At 45.1% G+C, this 22,563-nt stretch overlaps 1 protein-coding gene across 1 annotated transcript in view; it reads right to left on the reverse strand.

Annotated features, from left to right (window-relative positions):
- Positions 1–22,563, reverse strand: part of Esr1 (estrogen receptor 1) — a 368,654-nt gene that overhangs the window by 293,865 nt on the left and 52,226 nt on the right. Inside the window, 1 exon segment of the mRNA XM_038339005.1 lies at positions 4,326–4,435. The gene's annotated coding sequence lies outside the window, so the exon portion shown is untranslated.

The following is a 22,563-nucleotide window of genomic DNA, read 5'->3' on the forward strand; positions in this document are numbered from 1 at the left end:
GTAGGCATCTGCCACTCCCCTGGAAGACAAGCTTGTTTTGTTTTAAGGCAGAATTTCACATTGCCCCAGCTGGCTTCAAACTAACTGTGTAGCTGAAGCTGACCTTGAACTTTACCCTCCTGATTCCACCCCTAAGTGGTGAGATTGCGCGTTTGTGCCACTATGCCCCAGAAACAAGATTCATTTTTAAAGCATGTAGCAAGCAGTGGGATTTGAATAGGTTAATATAACATAAATTTTAGAGGAAATAACCCAATTCCACCTTCAATGATTATCACTGTGGCTAATGAATATCTTTAAATGGTAGGAAATCTAATTTTAATGAAGTCAGTCACATGATCATCTTCATCAGAGTTAATGAACTGCTGACAGGAATGACAATTTTTTTAAATAGAAATTTGATTAAAGTTATTTCCTGTTCCATTTCTCCCATAAATTTCCAACATTACTGTTCCAGATTGACCCCCTCTATAGATCTACAGATATACCAGTCGTGAAGGTAGGTCAATAGATAGATAAACAGATAGATGGATGATGGGTGGAAGGATGGATAAATAAGTGGAAGGAAGGGAGGGAGGGAGGGAGGGAGGGAGGGAGGGAGGGAGGGAGGGATGAAGGAAGAGAGGAAGGAAGGAAGGAAGGAAGGAAGGAAGGAAGGAAGGAAGGAAGGGGGAGGGAGGGAAGGAGGGAAGAATTGAAATAGATGATAGGTGGATGGAAGGATGGATAGATAGAAGATTAGATAGATAGATAGATAGATAGATAGATAGATAGATAGATAGATAGATAGATGTTAGATAGATAGATGATAGATAGATGATAGATAGATGATAGATAGATGATAGATAGATAGATAGATAGATAGATAGATGTTAGATAGATAGATGATAGATAGATAGATAGATAGATAGATAGATAGATAGATAGATAGATAGATGATAGATAGATAGATGATAGATAGATAGATGATAGATAGATAGATAGATAGATAGATAGATAGATAGATAGATGATAGATAGATAGATTGATAGATGATAGATAGATAGATAGATAGATAGATAGATAGATAGATAGATAGATAGACAGACAGACAGATGCCATCTCTCACTGGTTTTCATACTCAAGAGCCCAGTGTATTCTCGCTCCTGGGCCCTCCCTGGTCCCTAGTGTCTGAAGTCCTCCTCTTCTGAAGTACGGACACATCTGTTACCAAATACGTCTTTTTCCAGTCTACAAGTACCTTGTCTCCCCCTCCTTCTTTTTCATATCCCATTGTTAACAAGTTTATCTATTACCCAACAGGAAAATAAAACAAAACAAAGCAGACAGGCCCTCGATTTAGTTGGCAGATCCCCACATAAAGATAGGATGTCCAACCGTCCTGTTCTGTTTGCCAAAGACGGTCCTGGTATGAGAATTGAAAGTCTTACCTTCCAGGAACCTCCTCAGCCCTACACACAGCAAAACTGTTGGGAGCCCTTCCTGGCCAGATTGGTCCTTAACACAGAGCAGGACCTTGGATTCCTTCCTTGCCAATGCAGAAAGTAAAGCACGATGGTGGACCCGCGTGCTGGCACTCCAGCCACCAAGAAGCCTGTGTGTCGCCTGCTGCCCTCAGCTTCCATCCTTCCACACCCACGGCTGCCCTTTCCTCCCTTACCCAAACTGCAGTAATATTCCAGGCATAGGTGTCTCTCTGAGACCACACTTACTCCCTGAGGTGAAGACAAATTGTATTTAGCACAGTGAATTTTAATCTTCTGTCTGGCTCCCAAGTCTTCCACCTTGAAGTCTGGCTATCTCTTGGGACTTGTCACTGCATGTTGGCTGAGTTCATGAATGAAGGCAGATCCATGTCTTACAAGCGACTGTGCTGTCGCTAACACCCTCGGCTTGCTTTTCTTCCAGTTAACAACCCTCTTCTGGTGCAAAAACCAAGAAGAGGCTGCCATGACTGCACATCCCTGCATTTTTCAGCCTTGGGGAAGCCTGCTCTGGTTGTAACCTCTCTAATGCAATGGAGAACTCTACCATGCCATCAGTCAGTAACTGCAAGCTAACACCCATCAAGAGTGAAGATATTCATGCTATGAACACTGCAAAGGCAACAGCAACACTAGCGGCCACATAACAAACCAAAATACTCCCACTTTCCTTTTGTGAGTGGGTGATGGTTTCCACCTGAGTTCTAGCCCAGGAACCCCTGTGGAAGGAGAGAGCCAACCCTACAGAACTGACCACCCTGTAAGGACTACGCCATGTGCGTGCATCCACCTGTACACATTCACACACACGACAATAAACATTTTAAACACAGTGGTAACCCCTTAGCAAGCTCATTCTGTCTCATGCAGTGGAAATCCCAGGGATACTTCGTGTTTGGTTTTCTAGACCACAGAGTCTGTTCCGATGAGTTTGTCATTATTGCTGTTATGGCAGCGGCTGCTGCTCCCGGGTTTATGGTCATTTTCATTTTAACTCGCTCCGGTGACAAGAACACTCACAGGAGATTAGAAGACACAGCTTTGGATGTTTAACCCTGCCAGAAAGTCAGTGTGGGAGCTCGGGGGTGAGTCACTGCCTCTCTTCACCCCACTCTCCTCTTCGGGGGGAAGGGGGGACTTGACTGGGTGAGGTGTTCTCCATTGTCCTCTGTAGCTCAAACGTGCTACAATTTTCTGATTCTAAATGTGTCATTACCTTTGCTTCTTCTGAATCACGATGGAACGAATTAGAAAGGACACACTGGTTGAAGCCGATTAAATAAATGCATAAAAAGGAACAGAGGCGACAGGCATGTTTTAAGTAGCCCTGATAGAGAGGGACCCTGTGAGACACAGGTAGTAATAACGCTGTTGGCATTTTAGCATATTTGCCTGCTCTATTTAGGAAAACAAAACAAGCCAGCCTATGACTAACAAAATTACACACAAATCTCCACTAAATTTCTCACATGCATTTGTCTCTAATGAATACTAACCAGTCAGGATGCAAAATGGCAAACAGTTTGGAAGCTACAAACATGCAATGCTCTGTGGGATTCTGGAGATCACAGAATTTGACCACTGTGAGGTCCCCAGTAGGTGACTGACACCAAATTTATAGACTCCCTTGTTTGGGGATGCAGTTGAAGGCAAATCCTGACCTGCATGGGGCCCTTGAAATAACCTCCGGCTCCTCAAGGTCACCCCACTGCGGTACTATGGGAAATGGGTGATGTTGTCCCTGGCCTAGGACGTTTACTGGAAAGCTACCTGCCATCCCAGTTTTCCCATTCCACACCCTGAGGCATCTCGGCTGCAGCGCACGCGTGTTCTGAGAATAGAGACCCTCATCTTAGCCGAGCCCTAGCTGGATATGGGGAAACACATCTGTAGAAGTAGAAACAAGCAAAGAGCCACAAGAGACAGCTACCCTGGGCAGAACAGCAGCCGCCAAGGGCTTACTCACCATAAGGGTGCACTGGCCCCTGCACAGAGCAGCCATGAGCAGTGACTCTGGGTCAGGACCTGCGGACTGAGGCCAGCTCTAACCCAGCCTGCTCTAGTGCTCTACCTCCAGACCCAAGGGGGTCTCGCTTCGGACCCTTTGATACCCGAGGAAGGAAGATAAGAAGAAAAGCACAAGACAAGAGAGACGGAATCTTTTTAATATGTGCTTTAAAACCTCTTTATAGGGATGAGTAATAGAACGAATGGGGCCAGCAAACACACTCAACCTTTCCACGTTTTCTCTAAACAGTTATAAAACCCAGGGTCCTGTAAGGTCAGAGTTAACGCAATACCGTCTTGTTTTGTAATTTTAAATGGTTTTTAGCAGAACTGTAAAATAGCCTCCGTAATAGTAAAAGGTGCATTCAACCGGACAAGGAGGATTAAGAAGGGGATGGCGGAGCCCACTGAAGTGGTCAGATGAACTGACTTCAACCTGGAAGCTAGGGAAGGCTTCTGCAAGCCTTGACCTCCCCACACACATCTCTTCAGGCTCCTTGAATCAAGTAATAATCTAATATGCCACTTAGTTTATGCTAAGAAGAATCACATATTGTTCTCAACTTGTTCAAAAAAAAGAAACATAAATTGAATGCCTAACTACATGCCAGCTTAGTCCTAAATATTAATAACAAACAATTGGACAAAACAGAATTCTGCCCTTATAGATGTTCCATTCTATAAGGGCATTGGATTAGTAAAAAAAAAATACTGTACGTTAGAAGGTGATGAAGATATAAATGAATAAATAAATGAGTAACATTTAAGAGTAGGGGGTGCAGAAAAAAGTTGCTACTTCAGGTGACATAATCAAGGTGAAACTGGAATCATTACCTCATGGAGAAAAAGGAACAAGGGGTGAGTTTGAAGAGACAGCAAATGGACAAGTTCTGGATCAGAAGAACATCCGTCACATCCAACTGGCAGCCAAAGAGACCAGGACCCTAAAGCAGAGAGAGCACAAATCTGTAAGAAGTCCAAGGGAAGCCAGATGCATTAGCACAAACTGTAACCTCCGTGTGTGGGAGGCCAAGGCAGGAGGGTCAGGAGTTTGAGGCTAACCTGAGCCATGGAGCAAGACACTGATGGAAAGAAGGGAAAAAAAGGAATGAGGGAGGGAGGGAGGGAAGGAGGTAGGGGAGGAGGGAGGGAAAAAGGGAAGAAGGGAGGGAGGGGAGGAGGGAGGGAGGGGAGGAGGGAGGGAGGGGAGGAGGGAGGGAGTGAAAGAAGGAAGGGAAGGAGGGAGGGAAGGAGGGAGGGAAGGAGGGAGGGAAGGAGGGGAGGAGAGAGGGGGGGGGGGAAGGGGGGGGGGGGGGAGGAGGGGCGGAGGGGGAGGAGGGAGGGGAGGAGGGAGGGGAGGGGGGGGAGGAGGGAGAGGAGGAGGGAGGGAGGGAAGGAGGGAGGGAAGGAGGGAAGGAAGGAAGGGAGGGAGGAAGGAGGGAGGGAAGGAGGGAGGGAGGAAGGGAGGGAGGAAGGAAGGAGGGAAGGAAGGAAGGAGGAAGGGAGGGAAAAAGAAGGGATACAGAGGGAGGGTGGAGTGAGAGAGAAAGAAGGAGGGGGAGAAATAAAGAAAGATGGAGAAGAAAGGAATGAAGTGGCCCAAGGCATGAGGGTGGTGGCAGTTTGCCCTGAGTGAACTCAGAGGTAACTGGGAGATCCTAAATAGTCCTGATATCTATCACTTGGCTTCCATTTTTCTGTGACAGAGCTGACTGCTTCCTGACAGGAAGGAAAGGAAAGAGGAGGTGGTTCCAAGGTGATTGATATAATGTTCCGGGGAGCAAAAATATGAAAGCTGGAATGAGACAGGGGGATGCCGGTGGTGGGCTACATTCTAGATGCATTCTTACAACACCAAAAGAAGCTCTGCCACCGGGGTGAGCAGTGTGGAGTAGAGGGGCTGAGGACAATCTCCACGTTTGGCTGATCCCTGGGAGAAAAGACCTTCTACAATCTAAGTGAGACCCATTGTGTGACGAGGGCCCTCCAAGAGAGACTAGAAATTTGCCTTAGACACATAATACGTAAGAAAGCTTTTAGAAAACCAGGCAAGGGTGTCAAGAGGGCAGCTGGATGGATGACAGGTTATAGACTCCAAAAGGAAAGCAAGCCATGTGTTGCTCACAGCCCTGACACCAGGTGTGAAGGATACAAGGAGACAGGAAGAGGCTGAGCCCCAGGGGTCCCTCCTAAGAGACTCTGGGGACTCTGGGCTTGGAGACTGAGAAGGTGCAACCAAGAATTAAGGTCTCCAGATGACTAGAGTGACCCACAGTGGCTAATTAAATCAAGTAAGATAAGGATTGCGGATTGGCACCAGACTTGGCATCTGTCACAAGTAACAATAGAGACCAAGTATCTACATGGCAACTAGCTTTCATGAAAGAAATCAAACAAGTTTGGGCTAAACAATCAGAAGCTGTTGGGGGAAGCATTATCATCTTTAATTATTTTTTGTCTCGTAAATCTTACTCCACAGGCCAAGCTGGAGAGAAGTAGCATTCTCTTTGGACTCTTACCAAAGAAAAGAATCACAAATGATGACAGGCAGACAAGCATATTCCTATTCTCTTCAATGACTGACCTGGTAGCAAACCTCCTAGCTAACAGTGGGAATTACATGTATGAGGTACAGCGATATTCCATTTTATTCTAGACTCTGGAAGTTACAGGTGGCTTTATTTTTTTCTTCATTAATAATAAACTTAAATTCCTTTACCAGATCATGACTAAGGCACACATTTGTTTCCACAGACTTTCCTGATGCTAAATTTTGTTCTCAGTTTGCTTGCCAGTCCCTGAAGATGCTCAGTGACTACGTGAGTGTTTCCAGTTCCTCGGCTTTGACTCCCTGCTTCTCTGTTCTACTGTCCTAAACAATTTGGTCTAAGGTAGAGCATTTCACTCCTTCCACAGAGCAGATCCACGGCATGGAGGCAGCGTAAGGAACTCTGAGAACAGGAAGGAAATAGGGAAGATGGGCAGATGCAAAAACTGGTAAAAGGGGAGAGGGAGAGAGAGAAGCTGCAGTTTGAAAACTTAGCCATGGATTTCCATAATTTTCACACGTAAGCTGGGAATGGCACAACCTAGAAATCCCCATGGCAACAAAGTCTTGGCAAACTTTCATCTCACCTAGAGAAATCCATTTCCAGTCAATAAGCACTGTTGGCAATATCTGTGCACCCAAACTGGTGGGAGCCGACCCGTTAGAAATCAGATAGAGAACAAATTTGGAGAACTTGCAACTTGAAGAATTTTCCCAAACTGCTTTCTACGTAAAAATTGTCTGCTTCTCAATGGTTAGCAGGACAAACCAATGTGGTCTGGATCCTTTCCGTGGGAGGTCACAGTCCGAGATGAAAGAAATGTCAGCAGATGCAGAAATCGCACAGTGACTATGACAGCAGCAGACTAAGCCCATTAAAGAATGAGGGTGAATCCCAGGACGTGAGGCGCCGATAGAGCTTCCTGAAGGTTTGACAGTAGAGTTGATTGATTGATTACTTTAGGTGGTTTAGGCTTTCAAAACACAAGAGTAAAGGGAAGAGATGCACTCTATCAGTCTTCCTAAAACCTAGAAGACCCAGAAAATATTGACTCAGCAGATGCTGCTCTGGTTTGGTTTTGTTTTTAAGTCCTCAGAACGGAGAACAGGGGGGGGGGGATGGAAAGATGGTACCGGGGAAAGAATGGCTCTGCTCTTTACAGAGACCTGGGTTCTGTTCCCAGCACCCACATGGAGATGCACAACCACTTGTAACTCCAGTTCCAGGGGCTCCAGTGTCCTTTTTTGATCTCCGTGGACTCCTGCATGAGCGTGGTGCACATACATACACTCCCTCACACACGCATACACATAAACAAATATTTTTTAAAAGAAAAGAAACTACAAGAAAGCCATCATACTATCCAAAACACCCAAGAGCATTTAGTGATGGGGGAAAAAAAACAAAGAACGGGGGTACCAAATGTTTAAAGGAGAAAAATGTTTTTATAAACGCTAGACATTGACAACAGCATGTTTTAGTGTGTATGGGAGGGGTGTGCATGGGCACTGTGCACATGTGAAGATGGAAGATGTGGAGTCAGTTCTCTTCTCTCCTTCCGCCTTCTCTGTTTCTGGGCATCAAACTCCAGTCTTGCCGCTTGTGTGGCAAGTGCCTCCACCTGCTGAGCTGTATCACCAGGCCAACTGCAGCATTTTGACAGTATGGTGCAGCTCTTGCCGTTGTATTGATTTGACATCTTGCAATGGGAGTGGAAGAGAAACCGCTTTTGCTACACGCTTGCAGCTCAGAGCTATCATTTTTATTCTCCCTGGTGACAAGTCTGGCAGCAAAGCCTACTCACGTCGGGAGCCTGGGGCAGTGTTAGAATTTCTAAGGAGACAACTACAGTATCAATATGATCATAGTCAAAATCAGGAAGTGAACCATGAGCAAGCAACATTTCCAAATTCTGCTGTTGGAAAGAATCTTTCACCAAGCACACACCCCCCACAGTCTATATCAGTAATCAATTCTGAAAGGCTCCATGCAACTTTGCTAGGTTTTCTTGATATACCCCCTCCAAAGACTGAGTAAGTTTTTTTTGTTATTTAAAGTATAAATAGATTACATTAAAAATCATCCTTAAAAGAGGCAGAATTCCGAATAACGCCAGGTGCATGGCTCTTACTGCTAATTGGAGCGACTGCTTTTAGCAAATCTGGTAGCCGCTAAAAGCCCCTGTTGCTATGTGGCTGCTACAACAGCATGGGGAGTGGGGTGCTATTGGCTGTCTTCTGCTAGAGCCTCATCTCTAAAATTTGTTAACCAATACTGGAAGTCCAGTCCCATCACTTCAACATACAGAAATCATAGAGACATCACTGGGAGAGACTACGGACCCTGCAATGCATGATGAGCAATTTAAGTCTGAAGGACTGGGGTATAGGAGCAGCCCTTTACAGTATGCTGCCTGAAGCCCTGAACCGCGTAGTCCTGGTGACAAAATGAAATGTCACTACTACACTCTCGGTGTCTTTTCTGCCAGCGTACCACCTGGCTGGCGCACTACAGTTTGGGGAAGTACTGTGGACTGAGATCAGCAGTTGCATTTGTGTAGACTGTTTGTTCTGAGAATGCTGCCAGTTTACTATAAACTGGATTATATTTTTATCATTTAAGTCCCCTGGCTTACAGAGGAACTCTTTCTGTTTGGGTCATTTTGTTTGGTTTTCCTTTTTTTTCCCCCAAGACACGGTTTCTCTGTAGCTTTGGGGTCTGTCCTAGAACTAGCTCTTGTAGACCAGGCTGGCCTCAAACTCACAGAGATCCGCCTGCCTCTGCCTACCAAGTGCTGGGATAAAAGGCGTGCGCCACCACCGCCCGGCTTGGTTTGGTATTCCTAAATTCACAGCTTCATTCAAATATGCTGGCACTTAAAACCTACATTGGAACAATTCTCCCCAGCAATGATTTCATGAAACACTCAAGAGCTAAAAAAACTTTTCCAGAAACTTCACTGGTCTCATTCATTTCCCAAGACCCCTAGGATCTTGGATGTCTGTCCTGGATATGTTGTATAATGGCAAACTACTAGAAATAAGTTACTGATAACAAGCAAGGAGGGAAAACTCCAAAAGTTGTATCTCTAAAATGATCCTGTTTACTCTCCACGGCTCTTTCCCTTCCCCAGAATTAGCGACCCGCTCTGCTTAAATATTATGAAAATGAGAATATGTTTAAACATTATGCAAATGAGAATATACTTGCCGTCTCGTGGCTATGACAGATCATAGGGCCCACAGCAGCCCCTATAGCTAGCCTTCCTCTAAAGAAACCTACATCACATATTTTAGGCATGTTTGTCTAGAGTCATATGGCTAAGCAGAGTTCAGCCAAAACCTGAGGCCGCTCTTGCTGATGCCTAGTTGATGAACGTATCTCCTTAAATACCCAAACTGTCCAAATGCAGGTCTGAGGGCACGGGTATTAGTGAGGAGGCCAGTTAAGCACCAGGTTTCCGGGGTGATGTTTACTCTGCAGTTCACATGGAAGCAGTTGCTTGGGTTTTGTTTGCAGTGGTTTTGCCTTGGTGGTTTTTTTCTTTACTTGGCTTAGTTTTCCAGGTTTCCTCAAGTCAACATTCAGCTCTTAGAATAAACGTTTACAGAGGCAGTGTGAACACCCTCAACCCTGCCTGGCCTTTGTTTTCCCGTTGAGAAAGTGTGTTGTTTTTGTTTTCTTTCTTTTCTTTCTTTCTTTTTTTTTTAAATCACAGCCTCAAAATTAGGACTGGTTTCCAGAACAAAGGCAACCTGATTGGCACAGACTTCTCAAATCTTGTTTCTTCGGAAATTACATGTTTAGAGCAAACAAAATCTGCCTGAAAAGGTCTTATTTTAGGGTCGGCATTAGAAGAGGCCTCAACTTCAGAAAAATCCATGATTGTTTCTCATCTTGAAGGCAGACCACTTTGGAAGGCCTATTTAAAATTGTCACTGAAAAGCTAGGAAATGGTTTAACTCCACGATGGCTTTCTGGTGGCTCTAAAAAAAACTACAAGAGTCCCTTTAAGACCCCCTAGAAAGGGGCTGCCAAGATGGCTCAGTGGGTAAAGATGGCTGCTGCCAAGCCAGGCCACCTGAGTTCAATCCCCGGGGGCCCTACTATTGTTGTTCTGCTAAATGGACATAGTAGTAAACCAGCTTCTAATGATTTATCATTATACGCATGGCTTAGTGCCTCTTTCAACACTCATTAGAGAAGCTTCGATTTGCAGAAGGTAACAATTAACACAGACTGGTCAAGGTGCAAAGAAAAAGAGACTAGAGAGAGATCAACCCTAAATGGACATCTCTATTACACCTTGCCCTCCCCTGACTAGGAGATCTCTGCGGGGGAGGGGATAAAGACTGGAAGAGCCTGAGGCGGGGGAAGACTACGAGGAAGCAGCAGGTTTCCAAACAATCTGTGCAGTTGCAGGTGTGAACTCATAGTGGTTGAGCATGCACAAGACCTCACAGACTGCAGCCAAACAAATCCCAGCAGGAGATGGGGGACCTGGGCACAAAGTCCCACCCTAGCTGAGGAGCTGTTCCCAACTGATGGCTGCTGGAGGAGAGAGAATCAGGTTTAAGAGCGTGGCCCTGTAGGGCAATGACCATTCAGAAAAGGGCCACACATCTGATAGGAGAGAGAGAGAGAGAGAGAGAGAGAGAGAGAGAGAGAGAGAGAGAGAGAGAGAGAGAGAGAGAGAGAGAGAAAGAGAGAGAGAGAATACAAAATTGTGTAGGTACAGAAGGGCATGCAGATCTGGGGGAAGGTGGGGGAGGGGAGAGGAATATGATCAGGACACATTGTATGAATTTCTCGGCAAACTAATATAAAAAGGGAAAACAAGACAGACGTTTACACATCAGATCTTACTTAATAAAAAAAAAAGTTGGTAAAGGGTACAGTGGAAAGGGCCCTGAAAAACATCATGGTAAGTAAAATAAGCTGGATTAAAAGACTACATATTATATTACTTCATTTCATAGAAAAGCTCAAACCAGGGCTCCGTGGGCAGGGGGGGGGTGGTGGTGAGAATGTTCTAGACTAGAGTCTAGCAATGGCTGCACAGCTCTGTACATTTTACACATCCGTGGATGAATTTTAAGTTACGTGAAAAGTCTCTCAACAAAACTGAACGATGGTATTTGAAAGTACTCTCCCACCATGATTACACACACTCCTCACATTCATCTTTAGAAAACAGAGAGGTAGACAGGGGTAGGAAGATCAAAGGAGACCAGGTAGGTGAGAAGAAAAAATAACAGTGGTTACTTTTAACCATCTACCATCACGAATAAAATAGTGGTCCAAGCACTTATCTCTCTGAGACAATCCTATAGAAAAAAAAGAATATGTTCGGGATTTGCTTCCCACAACCCATTTGCCTAGGCAGTGATCCATTCACTAAAAACCCTGGCTGCCACCCAGAAGCTATCTGCGTGTGCATACTGACTCTGCTGGCCTTCCCTGACTGAAAGAAAAGCACCTTTGATTTGCTCCCACATTAAAGCCATTCAGGGAAGAAGAGATGACCATGTAAATAACCAGAGGAGTACAAAACTGGTGTCACTAACCTAAGAAGTCACGGTTTGTACTAGAAAATCAACGACAAAGTCTCTCTTTAGCCCTTTCTCAGTATCTGGCATTACCGTGGCAGGTTATGCATATTCTTTTACATTTAGTATTGATTGCCAACCTGATCGGATCCGGAATCAGTTGACATGCCTCTGGGTGGGTCTGTAAGGACGTTTCTAGGAAGGAATAATGGAGCAGAGGAGCCCTTCCCCAGAGTGTACGGCACCTACAGTGGCTCAGCTCTAAAAAGCTGGGGCGGGGGCTGTTTGGCCTGCTCTACCTTGCTCCCTGTTGTTGAGTACAACGCCGCTGCCACTGTGCCTTGCTAGCTTTTATACCCAGCTCCTTCAGTGTCCCAACACAACTGAAGACCAGCCGCTCTTCAGGAATCCTCCAGGCCTTCCGCACCAAATTTGGTACTGTTGAGGTACCCAGTTGGTGAACTGGGCAATTAATGGATCCCCAGCCTCTGGCATGCACACAGCTACCAGCAGACTAGCCAGCACCTCCTCCGTAGCCAGTCTAGTAAATCCCCTTCCTTAATACATATTCATTCTCTCTTGGCACTGTTCCTCTAACTGACTATCCCTGACTACACAGCATCCCAATATTAGCTCTGTCTTGTCGATGAGACTTCTGAGATGATGAGGCCCTTATACAATGCTAATTTGTGGTCTTAAGCCTACTCTCGCCTCCCTTACCTAAGTCCCAGTTTTTAAAGTGAGAATTACAACATATTGTTCTCTCTCATAGTACTTTTAAGGGATGTGTGGGGGTGGGTGGGTGTGATATGCATGTGATTCAGAGGTTGTCAGATCCCTGAAGCTAGTGTTGCAAGGATTGTGAGCTGCCCAACATGGGTGCTGGGAATCAAACTTGATTCTTCAGGAAGAGCAGAATGTGTTTTTAATAACTGACCCATATCCCCCATATGATATTTTTAGTCTAAGTTAAGTGAAGTTCATATGGTCACCCTAGTGTATACCTTTCTTCACTGAAAACTTATGACTGGGCTTAATAAGAGTGAGCTGCCTGCTGCAGGCTTATGGATAGACTTAGTAGGAACGACCTGTCTACTGGATACACGCATCCGTTTTCTTTACATCAGATAAAGTCTTGATCACAATAGCATCCAGCCAGCCCTCATAGGCATCTGCACCCTCGGTTTGGATACACAGGGATTTGCACTAAAATACATAAACTGATACAAACACAAAATAAAAACAACCCTTAAAAGAAAATTACTGAAACCCCATATGGGAAAAAATTTAATTATTGTTACAGGGTTGATGTAATCATTCCCTTGATTAGCTATACCTAAAATTATAAGCAACACACAAATTTAGAAATAAAATTAACATTTAAATTAACCCAGTATTTGTTTGATTTAAAAATTTCTTTTATTTTTAAATGATAAAACATAAGAGAAGGTGTGTGTATGTGTGAATGCATGTGAGTGTGCATGTGTGTGTGCATGTGGGTGGGTGTGCGCATGCCTGTGCATGTGTGTGCATGTGGGTGTGCATGTGTGTGTGTGGTGTCTGAAGCCAGGGCAGGCACTGAGATATACCACCCCCAAGGCCCATCGTCCCCTGGTAACTGATCTGATACGTTGTCCCCTGAATTGAGCAATGTTTCTCTGGGGCTATATAAAACCAGTTGGTAACACAAGAGGGATTGATGCCTTTTAGGTCTGCAATTTTTTGGCACTCTCTGTTTAAGAGTAACGTAGAGGCTGGTAGGATTCACGCAGGAATGTGTCTGGGTTACCACTAGGAGGACCTCTGAAAAAAGCAAAGTATTGCGATAGAAAGGAGCAGCAACAGTGAAAACCCCTAAGCTGGGAAATGGAAGCCATTAGCTAAAAACTCCTTGATTGTTTAGTGGATTTAGAAAAGAGTTCCCAGCCTCTCTGGAAAACCTAAGGGGAAAGAAATAAACTCACTTGGACCAGCTACATGCGTGCTTACACACATTTGGCTTAAAGGCTCAGCCGCTCTCGTCCATTATCCTCTAACCCTCCCTTCCATTTTTAAAATTTGTGTGTGAGACGCATGTATACATGTTTCTGTGTGCAGTGTGTGCGGAGGTCAGAGGTGAAAGCTGGGTGCCTTCCTCTACTGCTTCCCACCAAATACTTTTTGAATCGGGATCTGTTTTAGTCGTTTCTAGTTGTCATGGCAACAGCAACCTCTAGATGAAAGCTTTTATCCTGGCTTACAGTTTCTGAGGGTTGGAGTCCACCGTCTAGGGAGAGTGTGGCATCATGGGACCAGAGCAGGAAGCAGGAAGCAGAGAGATCACATCTCCATCGTCAAGCGGGAAACAGAGAGATGACTGGAAGGGGGGGGGGGGGGGGGGGGCGCGCTAGGCTATGAACTCTCAAAGACCACATCCAGTTATGTTTTCATGTTTTCTCCATATACCAAAGGTTCCATAACCTCCCCAAACACTACCACCAACAGGGGACTCAGTGTTCAAACACATGAGCCTATGAACTGAGGGACATTTCTCATTCAAACCACCACAAGATCTCCCGCTGAACCCGAAGTGCCCCAGTTTGTCTAGACTAGCTGTCCTGAACACTCTAAGGATTCACCTGTCTCCATCCCCCCACAGGGGCTACAGACTTGCACTAAGCACACGCCTAGATTTTCACATGGTGCTGGAGCTCCATGCTCAGGCCCACATGCTTGCGTGGTGAGCATTTTCTGATGAACCATCTCCCTAACACATTAAGAACAATTTAATTAGCGTATTATCTTTGTCTTCTGTCTCCAATTGATGAGGTCTAGCAGAGAAATCACATATTTCTTTGTATCTGGCACATCTAGCTCATTTCATTTCTTCATTCATTCATTGACGCAATACTATTGAACACCTCTATAAGCAGTGCTCTGTTCTAGAAGAAACTACCATCAGTGAACGAAACATACATTTACCCAACATGGGTCTAGCTATTCTGATCACGATTTTAATATACTGAATTCGATGTACACGCTAGATGCTGCTTAAGCCTCATAGTTGTCAGACCCCTGTTACAAGGAAACTGAGGTAGAGAGAGGTTAAGCAACTTTTTGAAGACCACACAGTTAAGAAATGGAAGGTACAAACCGGAGGTGGTGGAGCACGCCTTTAATACCAGCACTCAGGAGGCAGAGGCAGGTGGATGTGAGTTCAAAGCCTGGTTTACAAAGCAAGTTCCAGGAGAGCAAGAAAGGAAGGAAGAAATGGAAGGAGAAAGAGAGGGAGGGAGGGGAGGGAGGGAGGGAGGGAGGGAGGGAGGGAGGGAGAGAGGGAGGGAGGGAGGGAGGGAGGAGGGGGGGAAGGGAGGGGGGAGGGAGGAGGGAGGGGGAGGGAGGGAGGGAGGGAGGGGAACAGAAGGGAACTCAGGGAAGGGAAGGGAAGGGAAGGGAAGGGAAGGGAGGGGAGGGGAGGGGAGGGGAGGGAGGGGAGGGGAGGGGAGGGGAGGGGGGGAGGGGAGGGGAGGGGGGGAGGGGAGGGGAGGGGAGGGGAGGGGAGGGGAGGGGGGAGGGGAGGGGAGGGGAGGGGGGGAGGGGAGGGGGAGGGGAGGGGAGGGGAGGGGAGGGGAGGGAGGGGAGGGGAGGGGAGGGGAGGGGAGGGGAGGGGAGGGAAGGGAAGGGGTATAAGACATGAACATAGCAAGCTGGAGATGTCAAGATCAGGGAATCCTGTATGCTCCTTGTAGGTATGAGGACTGACTCAGCCCACAGGGAAACCAACACAGGAGTCACTGAAATCATTATAAATGAGAGCCAGAAGCCGAGGAAATGGCTCAGCCTATAAAGTGCTTATAGCACAACCATGAGGACTGAGTTTGGATCAGCAGCATCCAAACAAAAATCCAGATGAAGCAGCCTACACCTGCTATCCCAGGCCCAGGGAGGGGGAGACAGAAGCATTCTGGGAGCTCATGGGCAGCTAGCCAAGCTGAATTGGTGTGGACTCCACATACAGTATGGGACTTTGCCTCAAAACAAACAAATAATAAATAAGTAAGGTGGAGATCTACAAAAAAAAGCACCTGGTGCCAATGTCTGACCTATACACACATTACATGCTCACAAAAGCATACACACTAAATGATTTTAAATGAAAAGAAGACATAGTGGCACGTGCCTATAGTCTCTGCACTTGGAGGATGGAGGTAGGAGGGATCAGAAATTCAAAGCCAGTCTCATGTCAACTTTGAAGGAAGCTTTTATTACATGGAACTACTCAATAAAAATATAGCTACCATATTCCTCTCTGTCTCTCTTCTGGGTTTCTATAGAAAGGAACCATCGTGTTAAGGAGATGCTTCATCCCATGCACACTGCGGCACTGCTCACAGAAGTCTAATGATGAAGGTAACCCGAGTGTCCAGCCACAGAAGACTGCACAGACAAACGGCCTGGCAAACCTGAAGTCCCTTGTGCTGAATGAGATAATCCAGGCTCAGGAAGGAAAATATGGATTATTGCATTTATGTGTAGAATACAAATCTTAGTTAAATAGAGAGGGAGGGAGGGAGAATAGAGTGATGTTTGAGGCAGGAGAAGATCAGGGAATTGGAGAGGCATGTGGTCAAAGAATACTGAGTAGCAAACGTGGAGGATGAAGACGTCTCGGCACCTAGAGTACAGAGGAGGACTATGGGTAATAAAATTGCACTGTTGGGACTGGAGAGATGGCTCAGCAATTCAAAGCACCAGCTGCTTTTGCAGAGGACCCAAGTTCCATTCCCAGCATCCACATGACAGCTCACAACTGTCTGTAACTCTAGTTCCAAGGACTCTAACGCCATCGTCTGGCCTTCAGTCTTACTGCACACATGTGATGCACAGCCATACATGAGGCAACATGCCCATGATACATAAAATAGAAATCAATAGTTTTAAAAGCTTTCTCAGATAATGTTAACATCTTAGTCATTTGACTTTAAATTGCATTGTATTTAATTGTATATGAGTAGATAACATTAATGACACACAATTTAGGCTCTAGGAGATGATTAATATGAAATAACTTCATTATCGTAATGGATTTACTATCTATACGCATCCTTTTGCATCTTGGTACATACATTAGATGTAGATAAGATTTACTTTTATTTTTAACTTAATTTTTAAAAATAGTAAACTATACGCTTCAAATATTTACAATTTTATTTACTAATTATACCTCAGTAAACCTAGAAAATAATACTTAAAAGAGGGAATATCGGGGCTGGAGAGATGGCTCAGTGGTTAAGAGCATTGCCTGCTCTTCCAAAGGTCCTGAGTTCAATTCCCAGCAACCACATGGTGGCTCACAACCATCTGTAATGAGGTCTGTTGCCCTCTTCTGGCCTTCAGACATACATATACACAGAATATTGTATACATAATAAATAAATATTTTAAAAGGGAATATCAATAATCCAATAATTCAGTCATGCTGTGGTGGCACACGCCTTTAAGCCCAGCACTCAGAGGGCAGAGGCAGGTGAATCTCTGTGAGTTTGAGGCCAGCCTAGTCTACAAGAGCTAGTTCCAGGACAGGCTCCAAAGCTACGGAGAAACCCTGTCTCAAAAAAACAAAAAAAAATTTCAATAATCCTTAACTATTGGACAATATGATAGAAATTAAACCACTCTTGAAGTCACACTAATAAACACACTATTATTTCCCATGCTACAAAACAATAATAATATTCTACTACTATGCCGGAAGGCAGTGAGAGAGACATAAAACAAAATGGTAAATGCTATGCCCAGAGACAAGCAGAGGAGTGCAGAGGGGACTTGGTGAGCTCTATTTTAAAACAGGAAAGTCTTTAGGACAAGCAGTGTCTACTATGCCTTGTAAAGAAAAAGGAGAAGGAAAGAAAGAAAAAGCAAAAAAGCAGGAGAAGGACCAGACAGGCAAAGAAGTGGCCAGAATTAGCATTTGAGGATGCTGTGAGGCAGAGGGTGGGAATGGACCTTGTGTGAATCACTGGGAAAGTGCCAAGACTGAGACACAGGTCAGAAGCCAAGCAGGGCCCTCCCTCTAGAGGATCCTGCCGGCTGGGTGGTTGACAGGCCACCAGCTGCAGTCCTATCTATGCTGACAGCTGCCACAGGGAGGTCGCAGGTGGCCACAGAGAGCTGAGCAATGGGAGGCTGCCTCTGAAGCGTGGGTGGTCTTTGGAGAGGGCGACAGCCTTGACATTGCTTTCATTAAAAGCCTGGAGTTCAAGGAGATGAGGTCCAACGCTAAAAAATCTATCTAAGTAGAAACGTTATATTTTCTGTGAATTAAGCAGAAAGTTGGGCATGGTGATTGCGCAAACGTGCATGCACAGACAACTGCAGGTCAGAAACAAGTCCTCGTGGTCTGCTTGGTTTAAAAGTGATAGGAAATAGAGTTACCAGATAAAACCAAGGAGAGGCCAAGAAGATGCCTCCATCAGAAAACATCTCACACACGCTTGAAGTCCTGAGGTCAGATTGCCAGCACTCACGCAAACCCTGTGGTCCTGTGCATGTGCAACCAGAGCAGAAGGACAGGGAGAGACAGCCAGATTCCCCAAGCTCACTGGCTAGCCAGTCTGGCCAAGCAGTGAAACCCTGGCTCAAAGAGAAACCTTGTGTCAAAAATAAAGTGAAGAATGTAGGAGGGAGTGACCAACATCAGTTTCTGGTCTGTATACAAACATGTGTGCACACACGTGCGCGTGCGCACACACACACCACACATTCGTACATCTGAGCGTGCACACACAGACACACACACACACAGCACATTCTTACACCTGAGCGTGCGCACACAACACACATTCATACATACAAAATTTTAACAGCTGAAGGGGAGCTGAGGAGAGGGGCCAGTGAAGAGCATACTCTGTTCTTGCAGAGGACCTGAACTTAGTCGCCAGCACCCATGCTGGGTGGTTCACAATCTCCTGTGACTCCAGATCTGGGGTATCTGACAAACTCTGACCTCTGTGGGCACCCACACATGTATGCACACACATACATATATGCATATGAAATTTAAAAAAGAAATAAAAATGAATAAATAAATCTTTCAAAATCACTAATGAAGCTCCAAAACAATGTGAAAGAATATTCCCAGGGAATAGGAGAGAGTCTAAAGACAGAAAGAAGGCTGTGGTGAGAAGCTCTGGGAAGTAAGAAGCATCTTGTTAGCTAAAGGATATCTTCAGGGACCAATGACCCAGGACACAGCTCAAATACACAACCTAGTTCATCAGAGGAAGGAAATGAAAAGATCCTCAGAGAACACTTGTCTCCCTGGGCATATAAGAGCTCTGGTGACATTGTCGCCATGAATCTAAAGTGATCAATTGAGTCTCCAATTAAAGAAAAGAGAAGACAGCATCCACACACCCAGCGCTGGTAGCTCACATGGCAGGTTCTTGATAAGTACTACACAAACAATGGGAAATGAGAGACACAAAGAGAAAACTGGATACGGCATACGCAAAACAGATGATGGGCAAAAGGAGCCCGGCCTGAAAAGGGTGAGGCAAAAAGATGAAATCCAACCATTTGCCTTGATCTGTGGCATGGCTATGTTTTGGAAATGGGGATTTCTAGTGTTTGATGTCACAGCTGCAAGGGCACCCTTGTCATTTGAGAGCAGTTTAGGGGAAAACAAATTCTCAGCTTATAGCATATGGGGCACTTTGAAGAGGTTACAGCAATGACGTGGCAGGCAGTCTCACACTGGCTGGCAAAACACACTCAGGAATAGACTTAGGATGTCTTTGTGTTGATGAAGGGAAGGAGGGAGGGAAGGGGAAGAAGGGAAAAAGGAGACATGGAAGAGGGAAAGGGGGAAAGGAAGGAGAGAGAGAGAGGGAGATCTACACAGAAGAGGAACAAAACATTCTGGGTACTAGTAAAAGACCCCTGGGAAGGAGGCTGTCTGGGCTGATCGAATGCACAGCAGAACTTCACACCTTTATCCCAAGCATCATCATCATCATCATCATCATCATCATCATAACAATAATAATCCATATCTGATTGACCTCAACACCTCCACAAGATTCCACGTCAAGACTGGTACAATTGTTTGGGGTTTACATGAAAAAATCACCACCACACACCCACCTCCCTCAGTTCATTTGGTCCTCGCAGCTCTATAAGCTAGGGACCTGCCTTATTGCCTCTCTTAATGTCACCTCTATTTCCAATATTAGAAATCATTTTATCATCTTTGAGTCTTGGGAAGTCTCCTGGGTTTATACTATATATCATGTCTATTGGACCCCTACTCCCTGCTCTCGTCCCCTCGTGCTGACCCCTTCTTCTTCCCAATGAGTTCCCTGCCTGCTTTCATGTCATTTGTTTGTTTATTTTTATTTGTTTTTTAGGAAGCCATTGTGCCTTCACAGCTACAATGGACAGACCCAAAAAACAGCGATGCATAGGGGGCCTCCCCATGCTCCCGTTCTGACCATCTATCCACCCTCTCTTCCACAACAAGCCCTGAGAATTGTAATATTTTTATGACAAAGACTGGCAAATCACATGAGTAATAAAATAACTAAAACCACAATGCAAAAAAATCAAATACCAGTAGGTAGTTATAAAGAACAAAATGCCCTGGGGCTGGAGAGATGGCTCAGAGGTTAAGAGCATTGCCTGCTCTTCCAAAGGTCCTGAGTTCAATTCCCAGCAACCACATGGTGGTTCACAACCATCTGTAATGGGGGTCTGGTGCCCTCTTCTGGCCTTCAGGCATACACACAGACAGAATATTGTATACATAATAAATAAATAATTAAAAAACAAAAAAAGAACAAAATGCCCATAACCAATAAACATCTTAATATCTACAGCCATTCCTTTGTAATAGAATTTTAAGTCAATATTTAAATTAATAAGATAATTCTTTGTATACAAGCATAGAGCAATTGCCAGGATTTAGGGCTAAATGGAGACCGCAAGGGCAAAATGACACACACGGTTTGTTTCAGTTTGTGTATGAAAAGTACTGGGACCCAACCACAGATGAGGTATCTGTATCACACCTTCTCCCGGAGGAGACCTCCACAAGGACCATCTCTACAGGAGCCATTGCAGAGGAAGGCGGGTAAAGATCGGAAGAGCCAGAGGTCGGAAAAGGCTGGAGTGAAACAGTGGCTTCTGAGCATGACCAGACATCTGCACACATGCACTCGTAGAAATTGGGGTGGCTTTCACAAGACCTGTATAAGACGAAGTCAGTCAACATTCTAGCATGGAAGGTAGATGGTCTCATGAGCCCCCATTCCAAACTATAGACTCGTGGACAGTGGATGACTTTTGATGAGATAAATGTCAATTTTCTCTAACTGTGTAGCTTCTGGTAGTGGACCACTCTGCACTGGTTGGCCCCATACAACGATTTATACAGACAGCACAGATAGAGGTCAAAAGGTTATTTTTTAAAAGAGAGAGAGAAAGGATACAAAGTGGGGGTAGAGATGTAAGGGAAGATGTGGGAGGAGTTCGGGTGAATATGATCAAAACGCAGTACATAAAATTATCAAGGATGTAATAAAAATAGCTTATTAAAGTGCCGAGAATAAACAACCATGAGTGCTCAGTCATAGACAGGGCATTTCTATTACACGCACGCATCCAAGGCCCAGGGAACACTGCAGAAAAGGATGTGGGGAAATGCAGGAGCTAGAGGACGGGAGGAGTGCTCTGGACACACCAAGCTCTCACACACGTAAGCTCTGGACATGCTATGTTCTCACACACGTAAGCTCTGGACATGCCATGTTCTCACACACGTAAGCTCTGAACATGCCATGTTCTCACACACGTAAGCTCTGGACATGCCATGTTCTCACACGCATAAACTCACAGTTGCTGTGGTTACCTATACTGGATCAAGCTAGCTAAACATTCCGGCATGAGTGGGGAAGGGCTCCTGATGGCCCACCTCTAGCTGAGGAACTGTTGACATTTGATGGCTGAGGATAGGAGAGTCGTTTTTCTTTGGGGTTGCCTATGTCGCAAGAGAGGACCCCACACCCATGTGCATCTAGGCATCACTAGTGACACACAGTGAGTTATTTGAAGAAAGAAAAAAATTAGGAGGGAGATTATGAAAGGGGTCCGAGGGAAGCTGGAGGGAGGGACTGGGGGGGGGGGTAGATATAACCAAGATACATTGCATACACATATGAAAATTTCAAAAAATAAAAAAATGCACACATATTTTCCATGTGCATGCACACACACATGTCTTTGATTCTGTCTACATAACCCAGTTATGGAAGCTACTCAAGAATACGTTAAAAGTGACCACCCCTGAAAACGGTACTGACGGGTGCAGTATTCATTCCTTTCAGATTTTAACTTAAATGCATATGTCTATGCAAGGAATTATTAAATTTCAAATTTATAAGTCAAGAAATTGCACATTGACATTTTTCTCTGGTTTTTGTTTGCTAGAGTGGGAAGAATAATAACCCCAGTTACCCCAGGAAGTGGGCACCTTTGTAACTGCTGTTGGTAGTGAAATTTGAAACAGTCTTTCTGGAGGGCAGTTGAGGCGATCAGGAAAGAGATGAAAAATGAACATCTCCTTTGCTTGACCTCCATCACCCTGACAGGGTTCTCAGAATCTCCTTTGCCTGACCTCCATCACCCTGACAGGGTTCTCAGAATCTCCTTTGCCTGACCTCCATCACCCTGACAGGGTTCTCAGAATCTCCTTTGCCTGATCTCCATCACCCTGACAGGGTTCTCAGAATCTCCTGTAAGGAGATAACCAAATGCGCACCTAAAAATAATATGCAGTCATGTGGTTTTTCCAACCACATGCATTTTTAAAGCAGAATTTGATCTTTGGAAACATGTACTTTCATGCAGCGGAATATTGAGCTGATGAAGATGCAGGATGAAGAGAAGCTGTGATTCTAGAAAGCACCACGGTGGAAGGGAGGGGATGCTACCAAGCAG

The sequence above is a fragment of the Arvicola amphibius genome, chromosome 8, assembly GCF_903992535.2.
Source record: "Arvicola amphibius chromosome 8, mArvAmp1.2, whole genome shotgun sequence".
In the NCBI taxonomy this organism is placed as follows: Eukaryota; Metazoa; Chordata; class Mammalia; order Rodentia; family Cricetidae; genus Arvicola; species Arvicola amphibius.